This window comes from Ipomoea nil, unplaced genomic scaffold, assembly GCF_001879475.1.
Source record: "Ipomoea nil cultivar Tokyo-kokei standard unplaced genomic scaffold, Asagao_1.1 scaffold2957, whole genome shotgun sequence".
NCBI classification, from domain to species: Eukaryota; Viridiplantae; Streptophyta; class Magnoliopsida; order Solanales; family Convolvulaceae; genus Ipomoea; species Ipomoea nil.
Genome location: NW_017619385.1, coordinates 2,840,849 through 2,866,709, shown reverse-complemented (window position 1 = coordinate 2,866,709; position 25,861 = coordinate 2,840,849). Strand labels below are relative to the sequence as shown.

Genomic DNA, 25,861 nt, shown 5'->3' with positions numbered 1-25,861 from the left:
CCATTTTTTATTACTATCATAGTATAAAGAACTAAAGGTCAAATTATTTTATATTCTTGTTTCGCCCTTACCTAATCAAAAAGGGAAGTAAGATTTGGCCAAAAAACTTCACCCAAACATAGCCTTTTGTCAGAAACATGGTAGGTCGGAGAAGAAAGAAAACAAAGGTAAAATGATTAAAATACCCTCATTACTTTACCTATTAAAATTTTCTGGTGAGATTTGCCCATCAATTTGGCTGGAGTGACTAAAATTGAAAAAAAAAATTGAATAGTTAATGTACTAAATTAACACTTTTAAAAGTCGTAGACTGCAATTAATAAGACACCAATAATCACGACCAAAATTGAAATTTACTCTATTTCACTACTACAAAAATGAACATATAAGTATAGCTTTATACTACACCTCTTAATAAAGGTGTAGTGAATAATTGAAACAAATAAGAATACACTACACCTTTTATTTTAAAGGTGTAGTAAAAAATAATTTCGATTAAAAAAAATTAAAAAGATTTTCGGATTTTTCGTAGCACCTCCAGGAAAATGGTGTCGCGAAAAATTAAATAATAAAATATTATTTAACTTTCTGAGGCACCCTCTCTCAAGGGTGTCACGGGAAATTTAACAATAAAATATTTAATAAACTTTTCGAGTCACCCTCCTAAAGAGGATGCCTTGAAAAGTTTATTATTATTTTATTATTTAATTTTCCCAAGGCACCTTCTCCAATGAAGGTGCCGCAGAAAGTCCCCCAAATCTTTTTTTTTTTTTTTTTTGGAAAATCACGCCAAAACCTAAATTATTTCACTAAAATCTGTCCATCTTCTCTGCTCAAATCTCACTCTGCCTCTCCCTTTTTCTCTCACTCTCACCCGACACAACTACCGCCTCCACCGCCACAACTGCTGACTCTGACTCTCACTCTCTCAGATCTGTCTTCTCTGCTGGCCGTCGACGCCCCTGCCACGCTCCACCGCCATCGTCGACACAACGCCTGCCTCAGCCACCGTTGGCGTTGGTGATAGCGCTGCCAAACCCCCCGTCGCTGACAATGACCCTGGTGCTGATCTCCCAGATCTGATTTCGTCCTGGTGATGACGACCCCGAGGCCCTGAAAAAGCCTAATCTCCTCTCTCTCGACGCCTTCTACCAGAACGAACTCCCTCTTCTCCTCCGGCAACAGAACCCTAATCCGAACCTCACCAAGCTCATGCAATAGAAACTCAGGCAAATGGAGGCACCGCTGTTCTTGCCGAATCCTCTCCTTTTTCGCGGGCATAGATTCTCGGTTTTCTTTATTTCTTGCTCTCTATGGTTTGCAATTTGCGATTCCGTTTCACTTGAATTTATCCTATTTTATTACTTTACAGCTTTTCAACATTTCCTTTTGTTATAAATACCGATGAGCTGCAGAAGGTGAACTCACGCTGCGATCGGGCTTTCTATTGGAGCATAGGGCGCCGGTATGTTGAATTTGTTCAGTTAAATGAACATTTTGTAATTATGAGCATGACGCGAATTGATGGTTATGTTAGTGGTGCCCTTTCACTTCTTAATAATAGCACTAAACGTGTCATCTTATCATCTATTATAATCTTCTATCCTCTATTCTATTATAATAAAGCCAAACATATTTGGTAATAAAAATTGAGAAATAAGTTCCCGCCTGATTGAAACGCAATCGTTTTGGATTTTGTTTTGGAAATTCGAATTCATTAAATACAATGTCTTGAAACTTTAAAGGTTACTGTAAACACAAAAAATAAACTTTGTATATATATTCACAAAATCCCGTGTACAGTGTGTGTATAATTCAATGCAGGTACAAAATCTCTGTCTAGTCCTCTGATTCTTCACTAACGTTATCTATGGAAGTGCCTCCGGGATTCAAATAGCGTAGCCTCCGGGATTCAATTGGCGCATGCCTCCGGGATTCAAGTGGCGTAGCTTCCGGGATTTAAGTGGCGTAACTTCCAACAACGAGCGTCAAGAATTTAGAAACCCTGCAAAGTTTCAAAACACATGCAATGGATTCAAGCTGCTTTAAGATCCTCAAATGCCTTCAAAAGACTTCAATATCTTCGAGACAATCAATTCTGCAAGGCTCCAAAGTACCTGCAATGGATTCAAATTGCCTGCAAAATCAAGAAAAATGTCATCAACTTCAAGCGTTCTTCAATGCCTTCAGGCTCTTCAAATGCTCTCAACTCCTTAAGTCTTCAAGTTCTTCAAGCTTTCAAGTGTCTTTTAGAATGAAATGAAGGTTCTATTTATACTAGAAGCCTAACCAACATTCCTCAACAAACTTCCCCTTTAATTAATTAATTAATTAATTAAATATTCTAGAAAATGAACCTTGCCCAGAATTAAGTCTAGGTTCATTATTGTATAATCGAATTCAAATTCAAATTAAATTATAATTATCTAATTCAAATATAATAAAATTAATATTATATTTAAATTATAATTATAATTTAAAATTCAAATTCAAATATGCAATGGGCTTGGACCAGTTAATTAATTAATTCCATGGCCCAAATCAAACTTAATTGGACTAATTAAATTAAATTAATTTATGTGATCCGATTAATTAAATTGGTCCAACATTTAATCTCGACGTCGGTCCAATAACCATTTATCAGCTCATTTGTTGCGTTCAAATTTTCTGTGTCTACAAATTGCCCCCTCGAGACTTGTCGGGACATGCTGCTTGTAATGCTTGGAACGAGGGAGTCTCGAAACTCAACAAATGATCCTTTAACTTCATCATGGTACATTTTAATTTCCTGAGCCCAAAACACGTGCATAATATTTCTTAAGTCTAAAATAATTTTATGATGTAAATGGTTAATGCATCCTAATCCATAGGCCCAAACACTTGCCTGAATACTTCATGAACCCAAAGTCATCTTTTTTATCACAAAAGATCAGACTGGCGCAATATATTTTAATTCCACAAACCCACTTATACTACGCCCAAGCCCATATAATTTTGCCATCTCAAACCCAAGCCGAAATCCATCTTGATGAGGATAGGTCTGCCTGAATCCTAACTCTAACCAAATGCACACTATTCCATCTGTGATTCTAGCAGCATAACTGCTTCCTCGCACGTTTGCAGAATTGTATCGATCATGTTAGGATTACAGAGTCCAACTCTAATTCCAATCCCTTCGCCGGGCACTATAAATACCTACCTCAACTCTCCAATCTTTACAAACACAAAGGAAACTGAGAAGGAAGTGAGGAGCTAACCACTGGAACTCTGCCATTCAATAAGGTATATTCTCCTTTTTCCTTTCTTTATATATACTGTCTTTTGCAGAAAGGATGATACATATGGCCGTAATACAAGAATGAGAAGGAACAGAGCAACATAAACGAAGCTGGAAGTGAACTGATAGCTGCTTCAAGGATTTTTTTCCTTTTTCCTCTTTATTTTTTTTCTGCAAACTATCTGCCGCAGTCTCCATCTGTTGAGGGTCGCTGGAATTGCCCGCCGGCGTTGTTGAAGTCGCTACTGTTGGAGCCTTGGACTGCAACCAAATGTCGTTCACACTCTGTCTCTTCACCGTGGCTGTTGCGGGAGGTTTTTTCTTTTTGTTTTTTAGGGGGTTGTCGAACTGCTGCCCGCCGGAGTTCTTTATAGAAGTCGCCGGTCGTAAATTGCCAACACTGCCGGAGTCCAAAAGTCTCGCCGGAGGCCGTCAGAGTTGTTGAACGAGAAGGTCACCAGAGTTCCATCTTTAAGGTCGTCATCGAAAACCAGAGCTTGCTGCTCAACGGTTTACGCTGCTCAGCCACTCGCCGGATTCTGTTCGCTATCAATGCTGCCGGGTCACCACCACAACTCAGGGAAAGCTTCATTCATAGACGATATTTAGACCGCCGCCGCCGGACGCTACTCAGCCCCCCATCCAGAGGTCGCCGAAGGCTGTGCTGCCTTCGCTGGAGTTCCTCGCGGAAAACGCCGTTAGATCGCCATCGCAGAAGCTCTGCTCTTGGAGTTCACCACCGGAGTTAGCTTATCACTGGAGCTTTTTTTTTTTTTTTTTTTTTTTTTTTTTTTGCCACCGGGAACTGACGCTGCGAGACCAGGAACCATGGACATTGATCTCTGCTACTGTCGGATGCCGATCGTCGCCGCACAGGTTGGGAGAAGACGGAGATGAAAGAAGCTACTGCCGATCGTAGCCGCAATGGAGACTGCTTTTCTATTTTGGCTCTTCTCCTTTAAAGATGAGAGAGTTGAGATATTTTGACGGAATAGACAACACATGCGTAGCCATATGAGAGACTTGATTAAATATGTTGACGGAATAGACAACACATGCTGCAAGATGAAGATGACGCGTACAGAGCTGCAGAAGCTTTTCTCCATTCCTCTTCGTTTTTTTTTTTCCGTTTTCTAGTCTTTTTTTTTTTTTGCTTTCTTTCTTTTCTGTTTCGTATTTTTTTTCTTTTGTTCTTTTGCTTTGCTTTTTCGTTTTTTTTTTTTGTTTCTCGTTTTTTTTTTGCTTTGCTTTTTGTTTCTTTTTTTTGTTTTGCTTTTTGTTTCTTTTTTTGTTTTGTTTCTCGTTGCTAATATCTAAATAGCAATACTATAATATAATATAATATAATAATAATAACATTACTAATAATAATAATAATAAATAATAATAATAATAATAATAATAATAATAATAATAATATAATATTGTGTATATACGTATACAATGTATTAACATATGTAGTCCACATGTAGTATATGTATACAACCATTATTCCGTGGATCATGGTCCATAAAATTGTGTGGACCATTGTCCAAAAAATTTGCCATATATATATAATTCGTCAATTTAATTTTGTGTTATGTATATGCTATACATTGGTGCATAATATATCATAGTTATTATTATTATTTTTTTTTGCAGCGACTTTTCGACTTTGACACATTCAAGATGGTGTACTTTCAAGATCAACGACGTAACGGGCAAGATGTCATGGTTATATCGAGCAGAAATAGTGATCATCAAGTCATACTGAAGGTTAACCCACCCATAGTACTACGCGACCCGCCAAAGCTCACGGTGTCGTATCATGCGAGTAACTGGACCCCCGAGTACGAATGCCCGCCATCCAAGGTGTGGACCTTGCTACCCGGAATGCAGCACCAACCTTCCAAAGACGCCCTTCCTACACTGGGGCGTCGTATACTTAATGCTGAGGTCTCGTGGGGCCAAGACATAGACTTCGATGGCGAATTCACTTTTCTAAAAGGATATTGGGAGTGGGTTGAAGAAACGCTTCACTTCTCCCACGACACCTTAAAGGAGGGGAAGATATATGATGCTGTGTTTGCGTCATTATTTACATATGACCGTAACATCAACATTGTCAAAGCCTTCTGCGAAGCATGGTGCCCAAGAACCAACACCCTGATCACCTCGTCTGGTGAGGTGAGCATATCGCCTCGGGATTTGCATGTTCTTGGAGGACTACCACTGTCCGGCGGTATTTACGACGAACACATCCCGAGTGCCCTAGACCTAAAAAGGGGCCCAAACAGGTGTTGTGCAAGCTTATTCGAGGCCTTTTATCTTTTAAACCAGCAAGAGGATGGCACCCCCTTTGTTCAAGCATCGCGATGGATTGACTTCTGGTGCAGAAAACCGCGAACACATCCAGCTCCTCCACCTCCATCTCAAAAGGACAGGAAATCTCGGCCAAAGAATACCCACAACCCAAGCGGAGAACTTAACAAATCCCTCAGGTGGTTAGATGTGAGCAGGACGCCCTTTCTTGAACTAGGCATCTCTCAGCGTTTCGAAAAGGAAGCTTATTTGGCCGCGTTTTTATCTTGTTGGCTTTGCGTGTTTGTCCTGCCAGGTACACCAACAAGAACCATTCGCCCAGAGACTTTTAGGATAGCATGTATGATGGCTAAAGGAGATAAGATATGTCTTGCGGCTCCAGTACTTGCTAGTATTTATTCTGGTTTAAACTCAATCTCGGAATCCCACTCTCCTGGTCAAATAGGAGATCCTTTTCCAATCCATTACGTGTACAGCTGGCTAGCAACTTACTACCAAACCCACTTTAAGACCCCCAGCCTCACGTTAGCAAACCCAAAGATGGTCACTAATTCTGGAGAAGGTGGTGCAAGGTATTACACCGAGATGGATGCCCGTAAGCAGATATTCAAAGGGGACGTTTCTTGGCTCTGCAACTCCCGCAAGGATAGTAGAGATTTTATCTTTTACGACGACCGTAGAGGGGGTAGGGAAGACTTTGAGTACTTCATATGTTTGCGCCCCAGCTTCCTCGTTTTGCGCCAAGGGTCTCAATGCAAAGCTGAGCCTTACATGCCGCATCGCTTCAGTCGTCATTTTGGATTCTATCAAGCATATGCCCCCGGCCTGTTGGCGAAGGATGTCCGTTATGCTTCACTTACCGAAGGATTCCGGCTTCATCGCCAATATGATAATATCAACTCCCAATCCAGGGCGACATTTCCCATGAGCCCGGCTGCTCCAAAGAAGCATTTTTCAAACGAGTACAAGGCCGGGTTGATCGATGTGAGTGCAAACCTTCTCGAGAATCATTTCACAGACATAGCCATTAACGGAAACCCAAACGTACCTGTCGGCGAGGAAGGAACTCAAGAACAAAGAGACCAACTGACCACCTCAAGGAACAAAAAAAAAACCTGCACAAGAGGACATGTCATCTCGGGATAGGGCCTCAGGACATGTCGCTCGAAGGAGCAGGGAGGAGCAAGCGAGGCAGCGAAGCTCGGACGAGGACGCTGGTAGTGATGACGACCAAGATCGCTGTTGGAAACGGCCTAGAGGGAGACCATTGAACCAGGTTAAGATACTTCCCCAAATTCTTCCGTTTCGTATATCGTTGGACTTCGGCCTTTGTTAACGTACATGCACTACTTCTTACAGGATCCTGCCGAGCCACATGTTAGCAACGATGTCCAGTCATCAAATCACCAGTCTTCAATGGGACAAAGTGGCGGACGCTCTAATACCCTTGACCTCGAGGTAGAATCCCACCAGTCGACGTTGCCCTTAAACACAACTCCTCAGGAGATGCAGCCAGAGCCGTCCCAAGCCTCTATCTTCCCCGGCGAGGAGTCGTTTATATCACAATACATGGCTTTCATTGCGGGAGTTTGGAGTAGTATCTGCAGGAAGCTTAATGAGATTCCAGCTGAAAGAATTTCTTCCTTCCAAGGAAGCGTTGAAAGACAACTCCAAGAAATGGGACGGGACGGGGTGGACCTATCAATATTGAAGCGATGAGTGGCCGAGTTCTTTAACAAAGCTAAAGATTACGATCGGGCGCGGTCGCAGCTCTCGAATGCACTGCCCGTTGAAACCCAAGCCGCGAAGCTAGTTCTAACGCAAGGTATCCTTGTAGAAGCTCAACGGAAGTGTTCTCAAACCGAAGCGCTTCTTCTTGACGAACAGAAAATCCTCGAAGACACCGCCGATCGAAAAGCCCTCCTGGAGAAAATGATAAAGGATGCACAGGAAGAGTTGAAGGAGATTGAAGCCAAGAACCCGGAACTCCAAGACCGTGTGACGAAGGCTCAAGAACAACATAACGCATCACAAAAGGTCGTGACCACCGCTGATGATGAAATTAAACGTATTCGAGACTGCCCCACGTTGACAGATGAAGATGAAGAAAAGCTTACTTCAATCAAAAGAGAGCTGGAAGCGTATAAGGAAGATCTCATGAGCTTTAGAATACTTTAGATTTATTTATATATATATATATATATTTTTTTTGTGTAACGCATGAGTTTTATACTTGGAAACAAGACTTGAATACGACTTGATTTCTCTTATCTTTTCAACAATACTTGCGAACAATTGAACTTCAGCATGAACAGAAGCAACTAAGTCTAAACCCAAACAAGTCACTCTAATAGAAATCTGACAAAAGAATTCACCCGTAATTACAACGTGAACAGAGATGACCCATCTCCAATACATCTTCATTATTCGAACAAACGTGACATAAAAGGGACACAAAGGGGTTTATTTTAGTTATGACTGAACTTAGAAGATGAAGTGTTTCTAAGCTGCCTACGTACTCCTGCAAAAGAGATCAAGTCAAACGTAGTTCAAAGGGCCATTTGAATAGGTAGAGCCGTTCACAGTTTAAACTCATGCGGGCCAGGAGTTTCTATGACTTGGGCCCACCCATAGACTAGCAAGATGCATTAGCAGTTTAACCACGTGCTGCATTTTTGGTGGATATCACTCATCATGTAGTCCGTGTGCTTAGGGATGATAGATCTTTAAGAATTTCCCGTTAATAGGGCCAACTCGCACACCATCTTCATCAATTAGCTTGTAAGCACCTCCTGAGTATGCTTCTTGTACCACGTAAGGTCCATCCCATTTTGGAGTAAACTTATGCCAAGTTTTCCTTGTAATAATGATAGGTCTACCAACCGCCAACACCTTGTCACCAACCTGAAATGAGCGAATCCTTACCCTCTTGTTGAAAGCTCTAGAAATTCGAGCTTGATAGCATTCTAAACTTTGTTGGGCCTGCAATCTCTTCTCATCGAGAGCTTCTAACTCTGCCAACCGCAACTTTACATTATCCTCGTCTGTAAGGCCTTCTTGGATAGCTAACCTTAGAGAAGGTATTTGGCGTTCAAGAGGCAAGACTGCTTCAACCCCGTAAACCAGTGAGTATGGAGTGCTTTATGTTGGTGTACGGTATGTAGTTCGGTATGCCCACAGTGCTTCTTCCATCCTTTCTTGCCAATCACGTTTTGACTTCGACACCACCTTTTTTAGTAGATTGCATAGAGTTTTGCTAAAAGCCTCGGCAAGTCCATTTGCAGCTGCATAATAAGCTGATGAATTTCTTTGCTCGAACTCAAAAAGTTTGCAGATTTTATCCATCAATTTATTATCGAATGGTTTCCCGTTGTCGGTTAGGATATACCGAGGGATGCCAAAACGATAGATAATGTGAACTCGGATGAAATCTGCAACATTTTCCTTCTTCACTTCCTTTAAAGCCACTGCTTCAGCCCACTTTGAGAAATAATCGGTGGCTGCTAATATATACGAATACCCTGCTGATGACTTGGGTGTAATAGGACCAACCACATCGAGCCCCCATGCATCAAATGGCCACGATGCTACCGTCGGATGTAGCGGTTCGGGAGGTTGATGGATAAAGTTCACATGAAATTGACATGCTTGACATCTCCGTGCATAGTCTATGCAATCCTTCACCATCGTAGGCCAGTAGTAACCCATTCTTTTGATGTGAAAATGTAACTTAGGACCAGACTGATGAGCACCGCACACTCCAGAGTGAGCCTCCTCCATCGCTTGTAAAGCTTCCTCTTCGCCTAAACATCGAAGAAACACACTATCAAACGAGCGCCGGTATAGCGCATCCTTGAAATATATGAAGCGAGGAGCTCGACGTCTTACATCTACCCTCTTACGAGGGTCTTGGGGTAACTTCCCATCAACAAGGTAGTCAATCAATGATTGCCTCCAATCCTCTTTATCTACCTCATAGACAGAAGCAGTCGGGAGTTCAACAATGTCGTCAAGAGAGCCATCGTCCTCGAAGATTGGAGGGACCACCCATTTTTGGCATACTCGTAGCCGAGCCTCATCTATAGGATGTGATATAGTTGAAGCCAAAGCAGCTAAGGCATCGGCTTGCTTATTATGTTTCCTTGGAATATGCTCCATCGTAGCATCTCCTAGCCAATGCAGGAGTGTCTTTGCATAACTGTTGTATGGGATCAACTCAGGTTTTTTTACTTCGTAAACCCCAAGTACTTGGTTGATAATTAGTTTGGAGTCCCCGTATATGTTAACCCTTAGTTGCTTCATATCGGCTGCAATTTCAAGTCCCAAAATGAGTGCCTGATACTCGGCAACATTGTTCGAGCAGCGTTCCGTCAAGGTAAATGAATAAGGAAGCACTTCCCCTTCAGGCGTAACAAAGACAACTCCAGCGCCTGCCCCCTCTTTGTGTGCCGCTCCATCAAAGTACATCTTCCATGGAGGTAAAACTTCAACCACAAGCACATCCTCATCAGGTAGGTCACTGGACAACTCCCATTCGGCAGGAATTGGATGATCAGCTAGGAAATCTGCTAAGGCTTGCCCCTTGATGGACTTCTGTGGTACACAAGTGATCTCAAACTGTTGAAATAATAAGTACCACCTAGCAAGTCGATCGGAAAGAACAACCTTTGACATGACATACTTCACTGGGTTTGCCCTGGAAACTAGTCGAATTGTATGCGCTTCGAAATAATGCTTGAGCTTCCTGATGGCGAATACAAGGGCCAGACACAACTTCTCAATTGCAGATATTTGAGCTCATTTGGCGTCATCATTCTACTTAAATAATAAAGGGCATTTTCTTTCCCGTTATCATTCTCTTGTGCAAGTAAAGCACCCACCGAGCTTTCTTGGGCGGAGATGTAAAGGATCAGCGAGCGTCCTGGAATTGGAGCAGTTAGCACAGGCGGCTTCATTAAATAGGACTTGATGCTTTGGAAAGCATTCTTGCAGGCCTCATCCCATACAAATGGGACACCCTTCTTCATTAACCAGCTAAAGGGCTGACATCTTCCTGCTAGGTTTGATATGAATCTTCTTATATAAGCCAACTTCCCTTGCAAGCTTTTAAGCTCATGAAGGTTCTTTGGCTCAGGCATCTTCATTATAGCGTCGATCTTTGCTTGTTCGATCTCAATGCCCCTATGTCGAACAGTAAACCCAAGAAATTTGCCAGCAGCAACCCCAAAAGCACATTTCAGGGGGTTCATTTTGAGTTGAAACTTCCGCAAGCGGTCAAATACTTGTCTTAGATGCATCATGTGATCTGTGCGGAGTTTCGACTTCACAACCAGGTCATCTACATAACATTCCACCATTTTATGCAGCATGTCGTCAAATATAGTCTGCATGGCCCTTTGGTATGTAGCACCTGCATTTTTCAGACCAAAGGGCATCACTTTGTAGCAGTAGATACCTTTTGGCGTACGAAACGCTGTAAACTCCTCATCTTCTGGCGCCATGCGGATTTGATTGTAACCGGATGAGCCATCCATGAATGACATGATCTCGTGTCCAGTTACAGCATCTATCATTAACTCTGTGATAGGGAGCGGGAAGTCATCTTTCGGGCATGCAACATTAAGATCTCGAAAGTCTACGCACACGCGGATCTGGCCATTCTTCTTGCGCACAGGCACAATGCTGGATATCCAAGTTGGGTATTTAACTTCGCGAATGAAACCAGCCTCTATAAGCTTGTTGACTTCTGCTTCGATTGAGGGAATGAGCTCGGGGCGGAAGCGCCGTTGAGCTTGCTTAATCGAGCGACACCCCTTTTTTACTGCTAAGCGGTGCACGACTATCTTTGGGTCCAACCCTGGCATCTCCTTGTATGTCCATGCAAATACATCGATATATTCTTTTTCAAAAGTGTGACATATATTTCTTCATCTTCGTTGGAAAGGAGTGAACTAATGAAGATAGGTCGAGGACTTTCAGGAGTTCCTAGATCTACCTCTTTTAGTTCGTCCACTGCGGCTTGTACCCCTTCTTCTAGCTCTTGAGGTGCATCCTCTGCATCTTTACCCTCGGTTGGAATCTCATCGTATAATGTTATATGAAATGACGATGTCATCTCATCTTGACTTGGTGTTGCCTCACAACTTGAATCAATATTTTCTTGACTTCTTTCTTGCACTTGGGTGTGTACAATGGTTCTTGGTTGGACCTTCAAAACCTCACCACACGAGACATGGATATTAACTTCCCTTCTCATGCGAGATGGAACGGCACTCCTAAACCTTTTTGAGGGTTCCATTTCAGTAGGAGGGTTGGTCTGCTCCTTCGAACTCTGAGTAAGCCCAATTCTGTCATGTACTGATTTTCTCTTAGCTGGTTTGGGATTCGGCCCAAGTCTGCGGAAGACTGATTGTCGTGATTCTACATCTCCGATTCTATCAAAAACAGACTGTTTCTTGTCACCTTCCTCCTCATCTGTAGAAGTGATGCAATTACTTGTGGCTCTGTTTATGAATATTCGCACTGGCTTAGGGGAAACATAACCCAATCCTTTCCGTTCATGCGGCTCCTGCTGATTTGACTTGCCTTTACCACCAGCTTCTAGGATGAGCTTCCCCAGCTTTTGTGGATCTTTGGGATCATATCCAGCTTTGAATAGAAGTTTATATGCATTAGGGTCGAAGCCGCCAGTGTGCTTAGCGGGCACTGTTTGACTTGCCCCAACTTGAGCTTCATCTTCAAGCGGTTTAACTGGAGCTGCTGCTTTTAATGTTTCAATCCTTGTGAGTGGGAAAACAAGTTCCTTGTCGCGATGAGCTTGGTCTACAACTTGCTTGCCTTTCCACTTTGGATCAAGAGGTGTGTCAACATTGCTTTGCTCAGCCTCCTCTACAACTTGTTTCTTCAAGTAAAACTTTGCATCTGCAAAGTATGATTCTGCTTCAATGAAGGGAGTTTGATCAGCGACTACCTTTTCTATCACCCCGCCTTTTTCAAACATGAGGCATTGGTGCCAGGATGAGGGAACTACTCTATTCTCATGTATCCAAGGCCGGCCCAGCAGCAAGTTGTACGACGTCCTTGCATCTATCACATAACATAGTGTACTTGAGTTTAGTGTTCCGATCCTGAGGTCGAGTCTGATGGTACCCAGTGCTCTTTGTCCGCCTTGATTAAATCCTTGGATCATTAAGCGGCTTTGAGAGAGCTCATCGGTGGAGATGCCAAGTTCTTTCATAGCTCGGAGTGACAGAATGTTCACAGCCGACCCTTGATCAATCAAAATCCTTTTAATCTTTTGCTCACGAGCATAACCTTCAACAAACAACGGACGATTATGTGGTGTACCACCAAGCAATAGATCCTCATCCTTAAAAGTTATCTCGGCGGTATAAGACGCGACTTTGTGGACTTGAACCTCGTCACCTCCCTCAATCACGGGGAATGAACATTCCTCCTCTTCAACATGTCTCTCTTTAATACTCAAGCGAGTTCCAGGAATATTTGTCCCATGCGGAGGAAGCGTCTTCGGCATGTATTGAACCAGGGCAACTGGTGTTCGAGACGTGCCGGGACGTCCTCTCATCTTTGTGCCATAGGCGAGGTCTCTTGCTGGCTTTCTCTCAACCCATTGCTTCGTTATTCTCTTCAAAGATCTAACATGTTCAGCATTGTTCCTTTGCTTTTTGCGGGTAACAATTACCCAATCCTTCTCGCATACCGGATTGACCTGTGGTAATTCCGGCTGTTGCCTAGTAGCATGTTTCACAATAAATGGAAGCGAGCGTTTGTATTGCTTGCCCCCATCCTCTTCATCACTCTCCTCAACTAACGGAGCGAATCTTCCGCATGAAATTTGATTGGTGCTGGCAGTTGCATCGGCCAGCTCAATCTTTCCATCACGAGCAAGTCTCATCACCTTATCTTTAAAGACGAAACATTTTTCAATCGAGTGTCCGAGGAGACGATGATACTTGCAATAGTTGGGGTCGTCTACCTTAGAAGCTTCTTCGGGACGCTTCATCTCCGGTAATTCAATCAACTTAAGCTTTAACAATTCATCAAACATGGGTGACACATCGGAGTCCAAGAACGGATACTGTTTTTGCTGCATCTCTTCAATGATTCTAGTACCCCGAGATGGGCGGGAAAATGACCTTAGCCTGGGATTTTCAGTTACTTTGGCAAAAACCCGCATTGGTGCTGTTTTTACGTTCATGGCCTCTTTCTTTTCTGGTTTCGGGAAGGGCTTTCCCCCTTTCTTGAATTCTTGTTTTACAGGTGCCTTGGATGAGTTAGGGATACTTGACATGCCGAGCCCTCCATTGGCTTCAATACTCAATTCCATGTCGTGAGCACGACTGGATAGTTCTTCAAATGTTCTAGGCTTGATTCCCTGCAAGATATAAGAGAGCTCGAAGTGCATCCCTTGTATGCACATTTCAATTGCGGAGCTTTGTGATATCCTCTCTTTACAGTTAAGGCACAACTCCCTCCATCTCTCGATGTAAGTGCCCGCACGCTCACCCTTCCATTGGTGGGTAGTGGTGAGTTCCAAGAAGCTGACAGTCCTCCTGGTGCTGTAGAAGCGGGTCAAAAACTCGCGCTCCATATCATTCCAGCTATCAACGCAACCATGATGTACTCATTCAACTGCTCAACGGGTATCATGCCCTCAGAAATCGGGATACTCTTCTCGGCGGGTGGTGGACGGGAGATTGTCTCTTCCATTCCTGGCCTACTTTGATGGCGCGGGGACTCGACATCAATCTCATCTCCTTGGGTTTGAGGTTGCTTCCCGGAAGCCCGACTTGTTTCGCTGTTCCTTCCGCTTTCAACCTTTTCGCTGAGCTCATTGATCCGCCTTTCTTGGTTATGCATGAGTGCAACTATCCCCTCGAGAGATTTAGTGATGTTTGCGAGTTGTTCCTCCACCGAAGCCGCGTTCGTTGTCATAGCGGGCATGATTGTGTATATGTGATTCCATTCCGGTGAGGTTCTCTGCAGAAGTGATGACTGTGATGAACTTCCACTGTTTGGAGTTTTATTCAAGGGAATAGGGCTCGCAGGACTCTTGTTACTTGGAGCTCCCTCACTTGTAGGATTCTGGTCAGCAACAGTTTCCTTTGTAGAGGATGATCCTTTGTCATGTGCAGCTCTCCGTGACATAGTGGAGTTTCTGTCAATCCTTCGGACGATGTGGCGAGCAATGTCCTGGGCCTCGTGGAGTTGCACCCCTAGGTTCCTCACTCGGCTTCGAGTCATTGCTCCTCCCACGCCTTGGCTATCACCGGAACCGGCCGCAGATGATGCCCTGGAGCGGGTAGCCTGAGCATATGCCATCTTGGAGGAGGGATTTCTTGATGCCATTTAGATTCCTTCCTTGTAGAGCTCGCGAATCAACAGTGAAGAGATGAGAGGCAGAGTTGTCCCACTGGGCGTGCCAAAATCTGTAAACACAAAAAAATAAACTTTGTATATATATTCACAAAATTCCGTGTACAGTGTGTGTATAATTCAATGCAGGTACAAAATCTCTGTCTAGTCCTCTGATTCTTCACTAACGTTATCTATGGAAGTGCCTCCGGGATTCAAATAGCGTAGCCTCCGGGATTCAAGTGGCGTAGCTTCCGGGATTTAAGTGGCGTAACTTCCAACAACGAGCGTCAAGAATTTAGAAACCCTGCAAAGTTTCAAAACACATGCAATGGATTCAAGCTGCTTTAAGATCCTCAAATGCCTTCAAAAGACTTCAATATCTTCGAGACAATCAATTCTGCAAGGCTCCAAAGTACCTGCAATGGATTCAAATTGCCTGCAAAATCAAGAAAAATGCCTTCAACTTCAAGCGTTCTTCAATGTCTTCAGGCTCTTCAAATGCTCTCAACTCCTTAAGTCTTCAAGTTCTTCAAGCTTTCAAGTGTCTTTTAGAATGAAATGAAGGCTCTATTTATACTAGAAGCCTAACCAACATTCCTCAACAAACTTCCCCTTTAATTAATTAATTAATTAATTAAATATTCTAGAAAATGAACCTTGCCCAGAATTAAGTCTAGGTTCATTATTGTATAATTGAATTCAAATTCAAATTAAATTATAATTATCTAATTCAAATATAATAAAATTAATATTATATTTAAATTATAATTATAATTTAAAATTCAAATTCAAATATGCAATGGGCTTGGACCAGTTAATTAATTAATTCCATGGCCCAAATCAAACTTAATTGGACTAATTAAATTAAATTAATTTATGTGATCCGATTAATTAAATTGGTCCAACATTTAATCTCGACGTCGGTCCAATAACCATTTATCAGCTCATTTGTTGCGTTCAAATTTTCTGTGTCTACAGTTACATACATGTAAAAATGCGAAATAAATTTAAATGGAAGAGACATGTCATCTTAAAGACTACTCCAAGCCTTGATTTCACTCTACGTCTCTACTCCAAGCCTCAAGAAATCCTCTTGAATTGCTTCCTCCATGATACCAAAATAATTGCAGCTAATCCCATTCCAAACTCTGTGGTTACGCTCGTTCCAGATTTTCTAGCAAGTAGTGAGCAATAGACAAAAGGCATAGAGATCCAACGATTTCATATTGATTCCAATCCAATTAGTCAGTTGAATATCTTCATCATGACAATAGCAATTCTTTGCTAGCTCTGTCTTTTTCAATCCAGTCAGCCATAGTTTCATTTCAGTCTTAAAAAAAAAAAAAAAAAACAAACAAATAAACAAAAGCAACTATTTGTCTTTCTTCCCTTCAAAAAGATTTTTGACATATCGTTCACTCAAAAAAAAACAAAAGAAGAAGAAGAAGAAGAAGAAGAAGAAGAAGAAGAAGAATTCATCATTTGTCCAGGCAAATAGGACACAAAGCAAACACACATTGTTATAGCTCAAAAATCTCTTATACTCAAAAGTATGAATAACAATAAGAAGCATCAAACCACAATGTTCGAGTTCACATTTCAACGTGAGTAAAATTTCAAGTAAAAAATTGTTAATCTTCAATTAACTTTCAAAATGTTGTGTCAATAACAACATTTAACATAAATATATACTCGCATTTGACATAAATGTAATTTAGTTTGCTTTAGCATTACAAATAACTATGGTTTTAAAATTTTGTTGTGATTTTTCTTTAAAATTATTGTGATTGTAATAAACATTTAGCTTAGTCCTTATGTAGCTTTAGGTTTGATTATGAGCATTTAGAACAAAGGTTATAGAGTTAATACCACAAATAGTTCTTTGAGTATTGGGCTAGTACTCATTTTAGTCATTAACACTACTACAGAAATGATATACTACGTCACTTAATAAAATGTGGTTTTTAAAATAACCGCATTCTATTATATACTACGTCACTTAATAGACGACGACTTTTAAATAACCGCCTTTTATTATATACTACGTCACTTAATAGAAGACAGTTTTTAAATAACCATCTTCTAGCTATTATATACTATGTCACTTAATAGACGACGGTCTTTAAATAATCACCTTCTATTATATACTACATCACTTAATAGACAGCGGCTTTTAAATAACCACCTTCTAGGAATTGGTTTTTATATAATGGGAAAGGGGAAGGGGGGGGGGGGTAGCTAGATTTTTTTTTCTACAAATATAGTTTTTGGGGTGGGTCCACTTTTTGAGGGAAATAGGAAAATTTGCGCATGTTGTTGCGCGTGTGAATCAATCTGCACGCCTAGAAGGTGCATGCAATGCATGTGTCTTTGAGCGCGTAATGCCTTTAGTGTTTTTTCTTCCTGTTAGAATTTATTGTTCCATTTTCCACCCTTTTTCCTCTTCTCACTTGTTTCTCTCTCGTACATGGCCTGTAAAAAATCACAAAAATCTACAATTATTGAGGTTATTTTAACTTGTTATTTACACGTAATAATGTGTCAAAATGGTTCAATTGCATTTTACTTTTGAATTGGATTTAAAAATAAAAAATAAAAATTGTAGCTTGATGGTCTAATTGCATTTCGCAAATAGTTCAAGGATTAGTTGACCCTTACGTCTAATAATAATATTATATTATATTATATTTAATAATAATAATTATATTATCTGTTTTGGGGATATACTTTTGTTTTAAATCCAAATCTAACTCACGGTATATCACAAACCAATCCCTCAAGGATTGTTATACCTAGTACATGGTTTCAAAATAAACATTTCCCTATCTGCGTTATTATTTATAGTGCGAAGTCTATTTCAACATATAACCACCACAATGTACCTCTAAAAAGGCTACCAAAGAAGCCTCTGTCTCTTGATTAATTAATATCAAGAGCACATGATAGGAGACCAATACATATCCTTAGGTACGTTGACGGCATACTTAATTAATGAAGATCGTTTCTCGGCATTAGGGGGAGATAAGAGTTCAAATTTAATAGAATGCCAAGAAATTTCATAGAATGAAAATATCTTCATTAGTTAAATCCATGAACTAGTTAGACTGAACTAGAAGTTCAGAAGATGATATATTTGCGATATTATCAAATAATCTGTCAAATACATATATTGATCATACTGATCATAAAAGAGTGAATAGGTCCCATATATCTTCCCCAATTCGGACCAAATATATCTACCGATACTCCTTGACGCCAGAAGTGTCGGAGATCTATCGGTGTAAGAGATAAGAATCATTATACTAGATCTAGTAAATAAACATTGTCACTCTTGAAATAGCATTGAATAATTTAGTCCTGAAGACGGTCGTCCAGATGACGAGAAACCCTAGTCAATTTATAGGTGCACCAAACAAATACAATACTAGGGATGCGGAATTACCAGATCAAAATATTTTTGGGAAATGTTTAAAATCTGGTTATTTTAGAAATACCATTAACAATTATAAATATGGGACAGATTGAAGAGATTTATGAAAGTAAAATAGTTGTCGACAACACAATTGCCTTTAAAAATTGCTCCGTTATATGATAATCTGGATCCAGAGTTAGGCACCGGAAGTGCCATGACTATTTAACGTATAAAGAAGTAATTAAGGCATAACTCGACTCGCTAAAATATATATATTCTCTTTATAACAATACACCGTTGAGTGTTAACCCTGAAAGTTACAAATGGGTGTGTGCATGAAAGAGAAATAAGAATAACGAGGTGATAAGATATGAAGCGAGTTTGTAGCTTATGGATTCACGCAGAGACCCTTAATTGATTTTAATCAAATATACTCTCCCACGGTAAATGACATTAAGTTCTGCTACATAATACAATTGGCAGAATAATAAATTTAGATATGTAGTTAAATTTATTTTGAGAAATCCCTGAAGGATTTATATTTCCCGAAATGAGGATTTATTTAAAGTATCATTATGTGTCATTATTTACTCTTTAAAGAGTTGCGAATGGGGTTATTATCCTCATGTAGAAGGAATAATATGTACCATTATGTGCTCAATAAAGAATTGATAATGGACTTATTTATTATCTCAGTCAATATTGATGGTATAAACATCAATGAAATATCTAAAGAGCTTGATGATATCAGTTTATGTCTAAAGACGGAGATTTTGAAGCAAAAGCTTGGGAAAGCTAAGTATTATCTCGACCTGAAGATCGAGTTTTTCCTTAAAATTTTTTTATACACCAGTAAGTCAATATATAATGAGCTACTTGGGTATATGCTATTATCTTTGTATCCCCATAATGCCAAGTTTCAAAACTGGTTGTACTATATTTACCCCCATTGTCCTATAAAGGGATAATAAAGATTGTATTGCAAAAAATGATAAAAAGGATAAATAATAAAATCCTTTTGACTAGACAATGATGTCAATATTATACCCATGTGAGCTCCAGAAGAGTCATGACATTATTATAGAGTATATTTATTCTATTGACAGTTGTACATATTTATTTACTAAATTTCTCTATACATTTTGAAAATTTAATGTATGAACTTAAAGATTGTTATCTTGAGGGGGGGGGGGGGGGGGTATCATTTTACATGAATCAATCCTGAAGATTGGGTCTTGACGACTAATGATTGTACTCTTTTCCTTAGCTAAGCTTTTTCCCACTGGGTTTCATTAGCTTAAGGTTTTTAATGAGGCAGCTAATCTAAAACAAGAATACACATACATCATGCACTCTTTTCCTCAATTAGGTTTTTCCCACGTGGTTTTCCTAATGAGGTTTTTAACTAGGCATGAGTATGATATATGAATGTAAATGGGGAAAAGTTGCAAAATAATTGCTTAAGTAGACAAACTCCAAAATCCTGAAGATTATGCCGATTGTGCCCTGAAGGCTTATGGTTATACTCTTTTTCCCTTAGCTAAGTTTTTCCCACAGGGTTTTCTTAAGTTAAGGTTTTTAATGAGGCGACCAATACAATATATGTTTTTACATATATCATGTACTCTTTTCTTCAACTAGGTTTTTTCCCACGTGGTTTTCCTAGTGGAGTTTTTAATGAGGCATGAATATATTTTCTATTGTACTTTTTTCTTGTCTAGGTTTTTCCCACAGGGTTTTCCTAGCAAGTTTTTATCGAAGCAAGATTGTGGACAAAATGACAAATAATGTCCAAGGGGGAGTGTTATAAACATATTTAGTGGACATCATTTGTAACAGACGTAACGGATGCTTTGATTGCTCATTATGTATATTTATATCCTTTGTATTATATATAGATGAACACACCTTGTATCATGGTGTCGTGATGAATAAGATGATCTGCTTTCCCTCTCCATTCTTTATTCCTTCTTCTCCTTATTGTGTTTATATTATACAACAATTATATTATATTATATTTAATAATAATAACACACTACTACAGAAATGATATACTACGTCGCTTAATAGAAGGCAGTTTTTTAAATAACCGCCTTCTATTATATTTTGTTATACTACGACACATAATAGACGTCGGTTTTCTAAATAACCACCTTCTATTATATACTACGGCACATAATAGAAGGCGGTCTTTAAATAACCGCCTTCTATTATATACTACGACACTTAATAGACGGTGGTCTTTAAATAACCGCCGTCTATTATATACGGCGTCACTTAATAGACGGCGGTTGTTAAATAATCGCCTTCTAATATATATTTACGTCACTTAATAGACGGCGGTTTTAAATAACCGTCTTCTAATATATATTTACGCCACTTAATAGACGGCGGTTTTAAATAACCGCCGTCTAATATATATTTACGTCAATTAATAGACGACGGTTCTCAAATAACCGCCGTCTAATATATATTTACGTCACTTAATAGACGGCGGTTGTAAATAACCGCCTTCTAATATATATTTACGTCACTTAATAGACGGCGGTTCCTCAAGACAACCGACGTCTATACATATGTATAGACGGCGGTTTCTCAAAACAACCGCCGTCTATACATATGTATAGACGGCGGTTCTTATATTAAACCGCTGTCTATACATATGAATAGACGGCGGTTCCTCAAGAAAAGTGCCGTCTATACATATAATTGTTGAGATTACACGACATACATCGTGAGATTAGACGGCGGTTAGCAACCGCCGTGTTTTAGAAGTATACACGACGGTTCAAATAACCGCCGTAGAAAGTTTTTATTTACAAAGGGCGGTCACTTACACGGCACTTCAAGAACCGCCGTGTATTTATAAAAATAACCGCCGTGGTAAGTGTGTTTTGTAGTAGTGACAACAACAACAATAACAATAATTTGTTTGCTTGTTTGTATTTTTCATTCTTTTGCATGATAGTTTGTGGCTTGTTAATTTGAATTCCATAGGTAGATTAATTAACGTAGACCTAATTCGATTCCAACCTTCTAATTTGACGTTAATCACAAATGTGAAACTATAATTAAATTACAATTTTATTTAATAATATACATTCAATATATGAGACTTGTTAATTGGCATCATTTTATGCACAATATAATTTTATTACGGCATCACTAAAGTATCATTCGTATGCATTTACAATTTTATTTGACGACCTACACTTATTCAATTTCAGTTATACACAATGTAATTTCATCATAACACCACTAAGATATCATTCAGATTTATTTTATTTTATACGCACTCTAATTTTATTATAACATCATTAAAAAAATTGAGCACATCGTAGAACATAACAAATATAAGAGTTACCTCGGTTTTGGCCATGGTCTATGTGGACCATGGTCCATTGTAAACCAATTGTTATTGCATGGATCATGGCCAGTCACACAGCTGTGTGGACCACTGTCCAAAATGACGTAATCTCTTGACAAGTATTTTCTTCTCCATTGTTTATTCTTTTACTCCACTGCTGCAACATACATTTTTATAATTCATATAAAGTACATCATTTTAACCCATAAAATATCTTTCTATCTATATATTAAAGCCATATAACCATGGTCAATAAAATTGCTGGATTTTTCCGCCCAAGTAAAATTACGCTGTTTTGATCCTTTAGCTTGAACATTTAGATTAATTTTTTTTTCCTGATTTACGGGTTCTTTTTTAAATTTCACTTTCCAAGACATAATTAAATGAGGTTGAAAGTACCGAGCAATAAAGATTGCACTCACGCGTTATTCGAAAACTCTTGGAGAATGAGTTCAGTGTAATTAGCATTATCTATTACAAATTCAAACTGATCTAAATAAAATTTAAAATAAAGGATTTTAAATTGAAACAACATAATAATTATTCTCATTGCTCCAATGAAAGACATAAAAAAATATTTAGATAAGTCATTAGGATTAAACAACATCTGTCATATTTCTAAGTATACAGTGCATCCGTGAAGTTAGGATTAAATGGGAGACTTCTTAAACACCAAATTTCTAAGTTAAATTCTCTAAAATAAAGTGTTGAACTCAACATAATCTGAAAATATATTATTCAATTACACTACACATAAAATGCAATGATCTAATTAAAAGATCATTTGGGAGTTAAAAAATTTCTCTCTCTAGAGCTTTGGTCTTTTTACTAGGGTTTCTGGCGTTTTTTTGATTATCATCACGGTGGTTTCTCACCGGCTCACTGCGACAGCAAGCGGACGGCAAACAAGTGTTGGTACCATACTATGGCGACGATGAATACAGACGAAGGCATGGTGGGAACAACGTCCCAGGAGCGCACTGATGAGGTTGTGGCTGGACTAATGCAACGATGGGCGGACACGGTGTTGGAGGAGGATGAGGAGGAGGAGGCCAGTTTTGAACCGGTTGGGGATGACGTTGGAGTGGTAGCGGCGGAAGACGAGAGGCCGTGGGTTTGCGTCGGTTGTTTCTTGACGTCCAAGGTAGTCAAGCTCGAGTACATGAGGCAAGTGATGACTTTGGTATGGCAGCTGATGTAGGGAATGCAGACTACGGAGATCCAACCGGGCTTTTTTATGTTTATCTTCTACGATGAAACTGGTATGCGGAGGGTGCTCGATGAAGGCCCGTGGTCGTTTGATAATAACACCTTGGTGTGTCGGCAGGTTGGGGCGGGTGTTCGGTCGGCGGAGGTAGAGCTTAGCTCAGTGGATATGTGGGTACAGCTTTATGATTTACCATTGGGCTATACTTCGGATGTTGTTCTTGAGCAGGCCACAGTAAACTTTATTGGTTCGTTTGTTAAGGTAGATGATCGTTTTGTTAGGGCACCATGGAAAACATTTCACCGAGTCCGAGTCTCAATCCCGATCGACAAACCCTTAAAACGAAGAATGAAGCTCTTTAAACGGGATAAGACAAGCTGCTAGGTGACTTTTAAATATGAGCGGCTTCATAGCTTCTACTTCTATTGTGGTTTATTGGGTCACTCCTATAAGTTTTGTAAGCTAGCAAGAAAGTCGGGGCTTACGGCTGATCAGTTCCCATTCACGACTGACTTAAGGGCTGGGGGTGGTAGTCGGGGACCGCGGCAGGTTGGGGAGCCGTGGTTGATTCCGCTCAAGGGGAAGGGGAAGAGTGCGGCGGGGTTGGTAGTGAGGGAGAGGGTGACGGCTTTTGGGCAAGCCGAAATGGTAGTACGGTTGGGGGGAAGGGATGGGCGGTGAGGGGGCGGTGGTGGCGGTGGCTAAGAGGAGGAGGGAGGCGCCGGATGTGGAGGGTGGACATTCGGGATTGGATAGGGGTGATGTGATAATGATAGAGTTTCCAAAAAACTGGTTTACGGCGGGTCCTAGAGCTCAGGCCCGCCCTTCATCATGAGTACGATAAGTTGGAACTGTCGTGGCTTGGGCAATCCACGGACAGTTCGAGAATTAGTGGACATGGCGTCCCGTAAGAAGCCCGATTTCGTCTACTTAATGGAAACTAAAGTAGGGCGAATACATGCAGAGCGACTACGTGTTAATATTGGATTTGAAGGTTTGTTCTATGTGGATAATGTAGGTGTGGGGGGTGGCTTGACACTATTATGGAGGAGGAATAATACTGCTAGGCTATTGAGTTTTCAAAGAACCATATAGATGTGGAGGTTGCTATAAGGGAGAGGGTATGACGTTTGACATGTTTTTATGTATGCCCACAGAGGAGTAAGCGGAGGGAGGCATGGCATTTGCTAAGTGGATTGAGAGATAAGTCTACACTACCATGGGTCGTGGTGGGGAACTTTAATGATCTTCTGTACCAACATGAAAATAGAGGGGGAAACCCACATCCTGATAGTTTTCTGAGAGGTTTTGGTGAGACGTTGGATAACTGTGGCTTACTCCAATTACCAATGAGACGACATCAGTTTACATGGGAGAGGGGAGAGGGTACAGATGGTTGGATAGAGGAAATATTGGATAAGGTGCTGGTAACGGCGCGTTGGACTAATATGCACGGTGGAGCTTGGGTTGAAAATATCCGGACTCGTAACTCGGATCACTCGGCTCTCTTTCTAGACACTAATATAACAACGGTGCACATGCAAGGGGGACCGAGGGGTTTTCGTTTCCAGATGGCCTAGGTCCATGACGAGGGTTGCAGGGGTGTGGTGGAGACTGCCTGGCAGGATGGTAGGGATAAGGGGTTGCTGAATTGTCCAGCATTGTGGTGGTAGGCTCATGCGGTGGGGCGGGGAGCACTTTCATAAATTTGGTGACCGCATGAAGCAATTGAGAAGGGAGCAGGAGGCACTACGCGACCGACGAGATTCAGGTGCATTGGCTGAGTTTCGGCGGCTCGAGGAGAGGCTTGGCCAGTTGGAGGTTCAGGAGGATGTGTTTTGAAGGCAGCGAGCTAAGCAGCACTGGCTTCGTGGTGCGGATGCCAACACGAAATTTTATCACAGGTATGCTTCTACCCGTAAGAGAAAGAATTTTATTTCTAAAATTAAGAATGATGTTGGTGTGTGGGTGGATGGTGAGAATATGAAGAGGGTTGTTTTGGATTACTATGCAGCTATTTTTACCTCTTCTAATTCGGTGTGTGAGGATCCCTTGTTTGATGATTTTGCCCCCCCCCCCCCCCCCCGTGTGACTCATGATCAAAATATTGCTTTGTTACGACCCTTTGAATATGGGGAGGTCAAGAGTGAACTATTTGCAATGTTTCCTGATAAAGCACCAGGACCGGATGGTATGAACCGTGGGTTCTGCCAACACTTTTGGGATGTAGTAGGGGGGATGTGTCTGTGTTTATTATGGATTGATTGAATTCTGGTACATTCCCTGAAGGGTTAAATGATACAAATGTGATTTTAATCCCTAAGAAGAATGTGCCTGAGACAGTCCCTGATATGAGGCCAATTGCCCTAAGTATTGCCCTAAGTAACGTTTTATATAGAATTATGGCTAAAGTAATAGCCAATAGAATGAAACCACTTATGAAGGATCTAATCTCGGAATCCTAGAGTGCTTTTATTCCTGATAGGCTTATTACTGACAATATTCTCATAGCCGCGGAGGTGGGCCATTACTTAAATAGGAAGCAGTGTGGTCTAACAGGTTGGGGGGCCTTGAAATTGGATATGGCAAAGGCATATGATAGAATGGAATGGCAATTCCTGCGAAGAATGCTTGAGGTTATGGGGTTTGATGATCGTTGGATTAATATGATAATGCTATGTGTGACTACAGTCCAGTATAATATTCTGGTTAATGGTGTTAATAATGGCAGATTGATTCCAACCCGGGGTCTCATACAAGGAGATCCACTTTGTCCATATTTATTCATTAATTGTGCAGAGGGTTTGTCTATGTTATTGCAGAGGGCTCAGATGGCTGGATCTATACATGGTTGTAGGGTGGCTAGAGGAGCCCCCTATATCACACCTATTTTTTGCAGATGATAGCCTGTTATTCTTT

At 40.6% G+C, this 25,861-nt stretch overlaps 1 long non-coding RNA gene across 1 annotated transcript; it reads right to left on the bottom strand.

Annotated features, from left to right (window-relative positions):
- Nucleotides 1-844: 844 nt before the first annotated feature.
- Nucleotides 845-24,711, bottom strand: LOC109162757. Its single transcript, XR_002051147.1, has 3 exons — nucleotides 24,701-24,711; nucleotides 17,122-17,126; nucleotides 845-1,113 (listed from the first exon to the last, which is right to left on the bottom strand). It is a non-coding gene; the product is annotated as an uncharacterized LOC109162757 (long non-coding RNA).
- Nucleotides 24,712-25,861: the final 1,150 nt, after the last annotated feature.